This window comes from Coloeus monedula, assembly GCF_965178545.1.
Source record: "Coloeus monedula genome assembly, contig: HAP1_SCAFFOLD_80, whole genome shotgun sequence".
Lineage (NCBI taxonomy): Eukaryota > Metazoa > Chordata > Aves > Passeriformes > Corvidae > Coloeus > Coloeus monedula.
This window is the reverse complement of record NW_028120818.1, coordinates 336610-348307: the sequence shown is the minus strand read 5'-3', so window position 1 is coordinate 348307 and position 11698 is coordinate 336610.

Below are 11698 nucleotides of genomic sequence, written 5' to 3'. Positions count from 1 at the left end.
AGTGGCACCATTTTAGCAAGATTTGGGGGTGAATTTGGGGTTGGTTCAGGGGAATATTTGGGAGAATTTGGGTGTTGTGATGCCATGGGTTGGGCAGACGGGGCCACAGTCTCATAGTTGTGGGGGCAGAATGTGTCCACCTGAGCCCGTCTGTTCTCCAGGAATTCTGGTTGTCTGTCGAAATTCCTGTCCTGGGTCTCCCCCTTTGGGGTGTGGCCCTCAAAGTGCCCAAATCGCTGCTGAAGTGCCTGAGGTGCTCTGGGCTGTGGATGTTCCTGTCCCCCAGCCTGTCCTGGTTGGTGCCATAAAGGGTGGGAGGGGATCAGGGGGGCTCCTTGGGGGACTGGGCTGGGCTTTTGTGTCTCTTGAGGGCATTTGTGGTGCTTGGAGGGGCCTTTTGGAGTGGTCTCTGAGAGAGTTTAAGTGATCTTGGCAGGGCTGTGTGTCTTGGAGAGAATTTTGTGGTTCTTGGGGTCATTTATGATGCAGGGAGTGGTTGGGGGGGTTCCTGGCCGGGAGCTGTGGGGTGATTTGAGGGGTCTGGGAGTGGCTGTGGGGCTGGGAGGGGGTTTTAGGGCAGATGTGACCTCTCTCCCAGACCCCAAAGCTGCCACCAGACCCCACACCCCAAGATGCTGCCAGGGCTGGCGGCTCCATGTTGGGGTTCATCCTCCTGGCGCTGCAGGAGAAGGTGAGGGGGGTCCCCAGGGGCCGTGTGTGTCCCCCCAGAGCGTGTGTGACCTCCCCCATGCCGGTGTCACCCCCTTTTCCCTGCCCACAGGGCTCCTGAGGCAGCCCCTGCTGCCCCGGGAGGGAATTTGGGGAGGGGGCAGAGGGGGTGCGCAGCCCCCGCCGGGGGATGACCCCGGCCCAGCGCCCTTCGTTCAGCACCGAGCTGGGCTTGGGGCCGCAGGAGGAAGAGGCCGATGGGAAGCAGATCCTGCAGGGGGGACAGGGCTTGGGCTCAGGGCAAGGTCCTGCCCTGCACACCTGGCTCAGGTGTGAGCCTGCCCCGGGAAGGGAGCGGGACATTGCCATCCCCACGGATCAGGGCTGGGAGCAGCGCTGGGAGCACGGACATGGAAATCCTGGGAGCCACTGGGACCGCCCTGGGGGGTGAATGATCCCCCCCAGCACCTTTCCAGGCCGCCCTGCGAGCTGAGAAATGCTCGCTGGGCCTCGGCCTTGGCCAAGAGCCCCCGGGCTCAGCTGCTCTGAGCTCAGGCGCTGCCGGCTCCCGCAGCCCGCCCAGGGCCGCCCTGCCCGTGCCGGGGCTGTGCTGGAATTCTCTGCTGCTGCTGGGCCACTCGGGGGCTCTGGCCCAGCAGGAAAGGTGACCCTGAGCCAGGAGCTTTCCTTGGCCGCAGCAAAGCCTCGGCACGGAAAGACCTTCCCAGCGCTGTGCCCTGGGCCGGGAGGGATTGTGCCACCACAGCTGTCCCTCCATTTCTTCTGCCAGGCAGCTTTAGCACAGGAGAAGTGGAGAAGCCAGAGCTGCCTCTCAGCTTTCCGCAGTCCTGCAGAGCAATCCTGTGTTGGAAGCAGCCTGGGAACAGGGTTGAGGTGGCAGGGCAGGGGAATTGAGAGCCCTTTCCTCCGCCGTGGGCCCAGGCTCTGGCCCTTGCCCTTTGCAATGGCCCTGCAGCTGCCAGAGGGGCCTTTTTGGCTCAGCTGAGAGCAGTCCTGCTGCAAGGCTGTCCTCGAGCTGCTTGGGCTGCACATGTGCCCAGGGAATGCTCATTGCTTGCAGTCTCAGGCGCTGTGGGTGTGCAGGTGTAACTACTGCAGGAGGGAACAGCTCTGCTGGGGGCAGTTCTCTTTTTCTTGGTGGTTTTTCTGTTGAAGGAACGTTCCCTGCCAGCTGTGGGCAGAGCTGTGTAGCTGTATGTGCCACTTGTGTGTGGCACTGTGGCTCAGGAGGTGGCCAAGGGGAGCTTGGCCGAGGTGTGGGCAGAGGAATGGCCATCAGGCCAGGCTGGGGGGTCAGCGGCCGGTCAGTTGCGTTGCGTGGCCGCGGCTCTGGAGGCTTGTGTGGGAGCGTGTGCAGGGCTGGAAGGCTGGGGCTGCCGCCGCTGTGTCCCAGAGCCGGGAAGGCCGGGGCTGGCCCGGCCCTGGCCCGGCCCCGCCAGCTCTGGCAGCTGCCGGCGGGGACACAAATGGCAGCTCCGAGCTGCGGCCGCTGCGCTGCGGCCGCACAAAGGCAGCGCCCGCAGAGCTCCAGGGCAAGGTCCTGGCCCTGGCTCGGGGCTGGGCCGGGGCCAGCGGCAGAAAATCAACTTGCAGCTTGGGCCCCGCAGCAGGGAGGAGCAGCAATTGCTGGCTGAGAGAGACTCTTGCCAAGGGCCTGCGGGGCCGGGCCCCAGGGAACGGCTTCCCGCTGCCCGAGGGCAGGCTGAGATGGGATGTGGGGCAGCAATGGTTCCCTGGCAGGGCGCTCAGGGCCTGGCCCAGGCTGGCCCCAGAAGCTGCGGCTGCCCCCGCATCCCTGCAAGTGTCCCAGGCCGGCTCGGCCATTGGGGCTTCCTGCCCAGGAGGGCTGGGCTGGGCTGGGCTGGGGCTGCTGAGGGCGGGATGGGCTCTGCCTGAGACAGCTGAAGGCTGCGCATGATGAGGCCGGGGGGACCCCGTTCCTCAGTGGGTTCTGGGGTATCCCACATTCCTGAAGGGATGTCAGGGTATGTCCCGTTCCTGAGGCAATTTTGGGGTGCCCCCAGTGCTTCGGGAGGGGTTGTGAGAGGGGGTCTCTGGTGCTTGGAAGGGGGACCTATTGTCCGGGATGCGGGGAGCCCATTTTGGGAAGGATGCTGCTGTTTCTGGCAATGTTGAGAGGTTCTGAATGGGCTGTGGGGCCCTGGCTCTCATTTTGGGACTTGAGGTGAGCCCATGGGCACAGCAAGGGCTGAGGAGAGGTTCCAAGCTCCCATTTGGGATGGAGGGATTGAGCGGGTGCCTGCAATCAACTCAATGCCAGCCCCAATGTGTCGATGGCAGCCCCAAATGGCTCGATCCGTCAGCCCCAAGGCCCGGCTGTGGGGAGTCAGGAAGCACAGAAGGGGAATTGGTGTCCAGGAGGGCTGGGATGGGATGGGATGGGGATGGAATGGGATGGGTGGGGGTGGCATTGTTGGGGTGGGATGAAGTTTGGGAGGAATGGGGTGGTGTGAGAGATTGGTTACGTGAAAAGGGACATATAGATTCGGGATATACAGATTCTTTGCAGCTTACTGATCTGAGAAGCTGGCTACGTGAGAACGGGCACATAGACCCTTGCAGCTAGCTGAGCAAGGTCTCATAAGACAATGCACCACACATCCTGTGTAACAACCGAAGTTACAGAATATTACATGTATCTTGCTCAGTAACTGAACCACCATTGAGCCTTACTGCTGAACTATGGGTTTATTTGCAGAGCCAGCAAGGTTAGGTTTTGGCAGCAAAACAATGGACATCTGTGGTTAGAAGGCCAGGGAAAAAGGCAGAACTGCTGACCACGAAAGGGGGTCTAAGGAGGGGTTTAGAATCAGCTTAGTCGACGTGAACCACTTAGAATGCGCCGTTACAAATATGCATAAAGCCTATTATTGTTAGTATATAAGGACTTCTGGTACAATCAATAAATCGGATTCCAGCTGATCACTCATATTGAGCGTCTGGGTTTCCCCTCTATCGCGACAACAGAGTGCGTTGTAACATCACAGGGTGGCTGTATGACATCATAGAGTCAGCTGTGACATCACAGAGCAGCTGTGTGACATCACAGAGAGGACTGTGACATCACAGGTGGTGTGACATCACAGAGTGGCTATGACATCACAGGGTTGCTATGTGACATCGCAGACTGAGCTGTGACATCGCAGATAAGGCGGTGATATCACAGGGCAGAAGTCTGACATCATAAAGCAGACTATGACATCACTGATTGGTTGTGACATCACGGAATGGGTTGTGACATCCCCCCCACAAACTCCGGCCCAGGGACTCCCCAGGATATTTGGGCCAAGCTCCCCCTCCCCATCACCTGTGGGATGGGGGGATCGATGCTCCTTGGGGTGAGGGGCCTGCAAATTCTGGGACCGCTGGACCCACGAGCTCCCTCCTCTTCCTCCACCTTCTTCTCGTCTTTCTTCATCCGTCCTCCTCCTTCTCCCTAATCCCACCTCCTGCTCCTCCTCTCTCCATCCTTTCTCCTGCTTCTTCTTCCCCCCTTCTTGTCTTCCATCCCTCCTCCCCTGTTCCCCAAGCCCCTCACATCCCACGGGAGGAATGGGAATGGAGCCAGGACAGGTCGGGATGGGCAGTGCAGGGCTCTGGGCAGTTCCCACGCCCTGGGGTAACCTGGCCAAGGGAAAAGATGCAAAATTGGTGGGTGGAGATAAAAACTTGGTGTTGTGGTCACCCTGGGTGGGGACTTCCACCCCTCTGGTCTCATGTCAGGATGGAGAGGGGAGCAGGGAATGCAGAGACTGATGGGAGATCCCAAGGGATTTTAGGGGCAGGACGAGGGCTGCTGTGAGTTCTTGTTGGGAGAGGTCAGCCCGGAGACCCCAGAGTGTTCCCAGGGCCCTGGGATGGAGAGTTGTCACCACCTTCTGCTTCAGGTGGTGGTTCTGGAGGGACCTGGGCTCCTTGGGGCTCTTCCTGCAGCCGAGAACTTGTAGGGAACCTCCTCCAGGTGGCTCCTCCAGGTGTTCCAGGGGCTTGGGGCTCACGGTGAAGCCCTTCCCAGAGTCTGGGCATCCATAGGGGCTCCCCAGTGTGGATCCCCTGGTGTCTGGGGAGGCTGGAGCTCCTATGAAAGCTTTTCCTGCCCTCCTGGCCCCTGTAGGGTCTCTCTCCTCTGAGATGGCACCTCTGGGCAAAGCTTGGGCAGACACAGGACTTCTCCCCCACTTGGATCCTGTGCTGGGAGATCAGCTCCGTGCTCCGGCCAAAGCTCTTCCCACAGGAGATCAGTCCCCTGCAATGATGGCAACTTTGGGCTTCTCCAGAACCCCTCCCACTCCTCTGGAGGTCCCACCCCCCATCTTTCCCCTCCTCCACCCTTTTCCCATCATCCCCCAATCCTCATCCACCAACGGACCCCACGAAGGGGAAGGGTCCCACTCCCTTTTTCCTCCCTCTCTCCGATATCCCCCTCTCCTTTCTCATCCTCCCCCAAAGCCTCCGTGTCCCACGTACCTGGTTTGGGGCTCTCAGTTCCCTCTCCCACTCAGTCTGGGGAGTCCGATCCCCTTTTCACTGCTCTCCCCCTCTTTAAAACGGGTCTCCCTTTCCCCCCCCCCCTCACCCCAGAGCTCCGCGGCCGGGGGGCTCCCAGCACCACCAGTGCCACCAGTGCGGCCCCAGCTGCCCCCACACGCCCCATGCCCAGCGCCGGGCGCTGCCCACAGCCCCAAAGCAGCCGCGCTGTGCCCTGGGGGGTCCCCAGAGCGGCCCCGCCCCGCACGGCACTGGGAGCACCAGTCCGGACCAGTGCGGAGCGCGGGCGGGCGGCATCAGCCGTGCCCGGGCAGGGCCGGGCCCCGCGGGGCTCCCGCCCGCACTCGGCCCCCGCCGGGACAGCGCGGGGGGGCCCGGCCTGGCCGCCCCCACCTCCCCCTCCCCAAATTCCGCTCCGGGGGGCGCTGGCGGCGGGGGGGGCTCAGCTGGGGCCAGAGCTGCCGGAGCCACGTGTCCCCCGCTGCCGGCACCACCCCCTCAGGATTAGGGGTGCCCCAAAACTCCCTCCGAGCTGCCGGATACCCCGCACGCCCCTCAGGAGTGGGGTCCCCCCGGCCTCATCATCCCCAACCTTCGGCTGCCTCAGCCCAGGCCCCATCCCGCCCATCCCCCTCCGCCACACTTCATCCCACCCCCCAATCCACATCCCACCCTTCCCGGGCCCCATCCCGCCCCATCCCATTTCTCCCGGCAGCCGCCACCGGGACCCCAAAAACCCCGCGTGCCGGGGGCTCCCCAATATCCCCCAAGGGGCATTTCCGACTCACATTTGGAGCCCTGTAAGATCCAAACATCCGCCTCCCCCCCCCGCCCCACCAAACCCCCTTCCCCCAGGAACCAACAAAGATATTTGGGGCTCGGTGCTGGAGTCCTCCAAGCTCCAAAAATCCCCTCTCCCAAAAATAACCCCAGTGACCGCCCAAGATATTTGGGGCGAGCTGTCCGTACCCGGTCACCTGCGGGATGGGGGGAGCCGAGAGCTGCGGACACAGAGAGCGATGGATGCACGTGGAGGCTCCTCTTCCTGCCTCCTCTGTCCTGCCTCTTCCTCCCGCTCCTCCCCTTTTATCTCTCCTCTTCCTCCCGCCCCTCCCCTTTTATCTCTCCTCTTCCTCCCGCCCCTCCCCTTTTATCTCTCCTCTTCCTCCCGCCCCTCCCCTTTTATCTCTCCTCTTCCTCCCGCCCCTCCCCTTTTATCTCTCCTCTTCCTGCCGCTCCTGCTCCTCCATCCGCCCTCCCCCCTCGCTCCTCCTCGTCCTCTCCTGCCCCTCCCCCCCTCCTCCCGTTGTTTGTGGCTCCCATCCCGGCTTTGTCTGGCATCAGCCCTGGGGCCGTCCCGTGCTCAGCAGCAGCAGCAGCAGCAGCATCCTGTGCTCTGGCAGCACTCGCTGCTCCTTAGGGAAGGCTTTGGCATTTCTGCCGGGCACAGACACTGAAGCTCACCCCGACCTGCCCCGCTCCCATTGCTGTCCCCTGGGCGCTGGGCAGCTGCTGTGCCAGGGCAGCCAGAGACACAAAGGAAGCCAAGTCCAGCCCAGCTGCCCGGGCTGATGCAGACGAGCCCCAGGGCCGAGGTCCTGCAGAGCCCCACGGAGCCCTGGGCTCCTCGCTGGGAACGGGCTGTGCTGCGGCTGCCACAGCGGCCACAGCGAGTCCTGGGGCTCCCCCGGCGCCGCTGCAGCAGCACCCAGGTTCCACCTCCTGTGCCAGGCCCTGGCCAGGGGCCATCAGATCCATGGGCTCCGTGCCGAGGGGGAACACAACAACAGTGGATCGGATGCAGCCCCCAAGGACCTCGAGCAAATAGTGCAGGAACATCCAGACCTGGACCTGACGTTTGCAAAGCTGCAGCCGGCAGAGTTCTGTGGCGCAGGAGAGCCGGCACGGGGAGAGGAGACCTGCAAGGAGCTGCAGGAGAAACACCCTGAGCCTCAAAGGCCGCCACAGCCTGAATCTGTGCTGGGGAAAGTTCTTCCTGTCCGGGAAGAGATCCTGGGATGAGGCAAAAGCCAAGTTCATGGCTGGTGACACGATTGCCGTGCAGGGAGGGCAGAGGAGGGACTGTGGGCAGAGACTGGGAGCCCAAGAAGGAGGGAGGGGTGGGGAAGGTGTTTCTTTAGGATTTGTTTTAGTTCTCCTTGTCCTGGTGTGATTGGTTTGGAAATAAATTCCATTCATTTCCCCAGCTTGGGTCTGTTGTGGCCCTGGCAGTGAGCAGTGAGTGAGCTCTCCCTGCCCCGATCCCAGCCCACGAGCCTTTCCTTCAGTGCTCTGTGTGCTGCAGCTGTGAGCAGAGTGCCAGAGCGGCTTTGGTGGCCCCGGGCACCCGGCCAGGGCCAGCCCAGCGCAGCGGTGCCTGCAATTCGTTCCCTCGGCTGCAGCGCTGAGCGGCCGCAGGGCGGGTCCGGCTGCGCGGGCAGGCGGCTCCAGAAGCACCAACTGCGCCCCACGGGACAGGAGGAGGAGGCAGGGGGTGCCGGGGGAATCTCCTTCCTCCGAGCCGGCAGGGCCAGGCGGGAGAGACTGGAGAGAAGGAAACGGAGAGGAGGGACGAGGCTGGAGCTGTGGAGAGCTGCAGGGATCCGGGGCAGCCGGGAATTTTGTTTTCCAAATCTCTGGGGCGAAAGGAAGCGCTGTGAAATCCGTCATGGAAAAGAGAGGAGAAATAGCGATTGATGGAAACCGACACCCCTTGGGACTCAGTTTCTCCCTCTGCATTGCAAAAGCTGACAGACCCCAGCGCCGACGGACACCCGTCCCCGGCGTCACGGCCCAAGGGATCGGAGCTGCGGCTGGCGGGGCTGGAAGCTCCGTCCAGCAGCTCCGCTGCCGCCCCCAACCCTCGGGCTGGACCGTGGGGTCTGGGACACAGCCCCGTGCTGGGGGGCGGCAGCGGGAGCCGCGGGGCCCGGCCCGTGGGGGCGGCCGGGCTGGAAAAGTGCGCGGGGCCCCAGCGCGGTGTCCCGGTCTTGTTCCTCACCTTAACACAATGTCTTCAACTCCCTGCGTGCCCTTCATTTAATCAGCATTTCCTAAATGCTGACCCATCCCATCATCATCTCTACCCAGAACAGAATTTCCCAGGCCATTCCAAGTCCTTTATAGTTCTGAAAATACTGGGGCCAAGCCCTACCCGTGATTTCCCCCACCCCCGCCTCCATGCAGACCTTGTTGTCACCCAGCACCAGGATAGTTCCCACTGCCCCAGGTCTGCGTTTAGCAAAGCCAACAGTACTTCTACCACTGCTTTCTGCAAGACCCCAATTGAGTCTTTACATTTCAACATAACCAGATGATGTCTACTTAGCATGAAATGTAGTTCCTGTCCAAGAGTTGCATGTCCCAAGCAATTTCTTTGCAGAATAAATTTTAAATCCTTTGGGTTTCAGTGTTTGGAAATCATCTGCTAGTGTATATAGCAACTTCACTACATTCTTATTTTCATTATCTCTGTAGAGCTAAGGAATTCCAATTATGAGAGGCTCTATTCTGTAAGCTCATTAAAAGTTAATATCCACCACAACACTGTCTATTTTATTGGTTCTTTGCAATTGCTTAGCAAAGAAAATAAGCACCAGGCTTTTAAAGAGAGAGACACACTTTTTTACATAGAAAGACACAATCTTGTTGCCACCAAAGCACTCACACAGGTGAAAGTCACAATTTTCCTGCCTCTTCCTTCCTTTCCAAACCAGTGCAGCATGAGAGAAAGCAGCTGTTTCCCGAGGCCGATGGGTCACAGACAGGTAAGGTGACATTGAGGCTTGTTCCTCAGAGGCAGTCAGCAAGCAGCAGATGATGATCTCAAGGATCCAGGTGACACCATCACCCTCTCAAGGGAGGAATCCTTTAAGCAAGCACATTGCTCATCACTTCCATCCTGCTTTGGTTTAATGAACCAGCTCTTCCTGGCAATGAGCAGCAAGGGGATCTAATTTGACTGTTGCTATCCTTTTACATTTTATTCAATCATTCCATCAGAACAGGCATTTTACTTTTGTTTCAGTTACTCCAGAGGACCTTGGCACAAAGCAAAATGAAGTCAAATGAGAAATAGCTAGCTTAAATTTATATACACCAACAAATCATGCTGTGTTTCAACAAGTGTAAGAGAGACGTGGGACTTTCCTTCCCTCTGAGCAGCTGCAAGCATAAAAAAAGCAATGATGCAACGTTCATTAATAAAACTTTCTTAGAAATCTCTTCTTATGGACAGATTCAACATCTGCAGGAGATACCCAAAACACACTCATTGTGCTGCACTTCCCCTTTTCCATTCACGTGTTATATATACTGAAAATATGTTACCGAGTAGCTATGAACACACCATGCTCCCAGATTTTCCCTAAGTAAAACATGTATCTGTGTATGTTATAAACGATCAAATACAAGGGAGAAAAGCCTGGCACAGATACTGCAGCAAAGGAAATTCATCACATTACAGATCTCCCCTTATACAGAGATTGGCCAGGACTTTGATCAGTGATGGGAAGGAATTTCTCATCTTCCCATTTACAGCACCTGAGGCAAGAAGGACCCAACACCTTAAGCGGTGTCCAAGATAGCACAGAAATTTAAACAGAGCCATTTACAAAGGGCAGCAACTCATCTGGCCAGTTCACACCTCAGATAACTATCTGCAGAACCCAGAGCAACACAATACTCCAAGGAGCAGTGAGATAGCCAGAAGGTTCTCAGCTCAAGAAAATCAAGCAAGAACAGGATGTTCCTTAGCCTGGCTAACCCAGATAACATCTCCCAGCCATTAGCATGAGATGAAACAGAAAGAGAGAGGCTGAATCACTTGCAGTGTACAGATACTGCCCGAGGGAAATGTGACAGGTGACCTACAACATAAAAAATGCACTTAACTGTAAAAACTAGGAAGTGAAGCTAAAAATGAGAAAAATTAGAAGCTGTTCTTGGATATGCAGTAAAAAGCACACTGACATCATAAACGGGAGAAGGAACACAAAAGCACCCAGCTGTCCAAAAGCTGTGCTATTAAGGTACAAAGAAATCAATGTTTTTTTAAAGAAAAAATCCCTCACAAGGTGAATGAGCTCAGTAACGCTCATACCAATATTATTTGTTAGAAAAATCATCTGCTCCAGTGCCTGAAGCAAAAGGTTTGCCATTTATTCCATCATTCCTTCAAATCCAGGGATTAGTGAGAACTTCTTAACAAATTCCTGCCTTGCCTTATGGTCCTTCAGCTTCACCAGGGCCAAAGCTTGCTGCTCAGAGTCAGTACACGAATCTCTGTGGTGTTACCATCCTCTCTGAGTGAGAAAAGCACTCGAGATGGTGAACAAAGAGATGGGGCAGTTTCCTGATGCCTGAGAAGGATGTTCTTAAGATAAACAAAATTGCCCAATCAAAATTTATAAAGAAATGACATTTATTATGCTACCGAAATATCGGTTTTAAAAGCCACGATGGAGAAAAGCAGCTCCGAGCCCGGGGTCGGAGCTGGGTGAACACGCATAGATCTGATCTCTGTCGCACCAGACCTCCCAAGTTCACGGATGCTGCTTTGGCTGGTCCCTTCTTATGCATTTTTTGGGCAGAGTCCGAATTAATTCTATTCTTCTCGTCATTTTAGCATATTCATGAAGTTTTCTTGTCCCAGAGCTGGGCTGCGCAAAGCCTTTCCTGGATCCCAGGAATTGTCCATCCTGGGTGATGAGTGGGCCATTTCTGCTGATGAATGGGCCATCTCTGCTTCCTGGAACAGTTATTTTTAGTTCCCGGGATGTCCGATTCCTTATCAGATGAGATGTAGATATCAGAAGGTGGCAATCAAGTCGTTATGGTGCAAATGTCCCGGTGATAAGATCTAACCCCACCTGGGTGGAATCCTCACTTATTGTGCGAGAACTTCTTTTAGTGTTGTGAAATTTTTCTCTCAGCCAGGCTGCTGAAGGGATTTTGAAACTCGGTCTCTGTAGGGTCTGATTACACTCCAATTTTATACATAATAGCACGAATTACATACCTTATTTATAACGTTCTCAACTCAGTGGCACAAAGTCTGCTTTTGTTCAGACAGGAATGAAGAGGAAAAATGGCAGAAATTCATAACAGGGACGATGAGGAGAAACATGGGGCTGTGCACACATTCAGTCCAAGCAACATCAATGCCAGGTGTGGTTTAAAATTCACGTTTGTGCTTTATTAAAGCCACGCACTGTATTTATGGCTCTCAGTGAATTCTGTATCCAAAAGGGACACGTTAGCTGATTCAAAATTAGTTGGATTTCTTTCCTTCTCCTGTAGCAGTGCCAGTAGGAGAGGTAACAAAGGCAGTTCCCTGGCCTTCAGACATTGCACAGAAGTGGGATCCATAGATACAAACTCAGGCAGCCAAACTGCAGGTATTTCATTCAGGGCCTAAGACATGAAGCTAGGCTTCTTTTAATAAATCACGGACAGGGATGAGCTCCTGACATTAATATTGCACTCCTCCCTCTTTCTG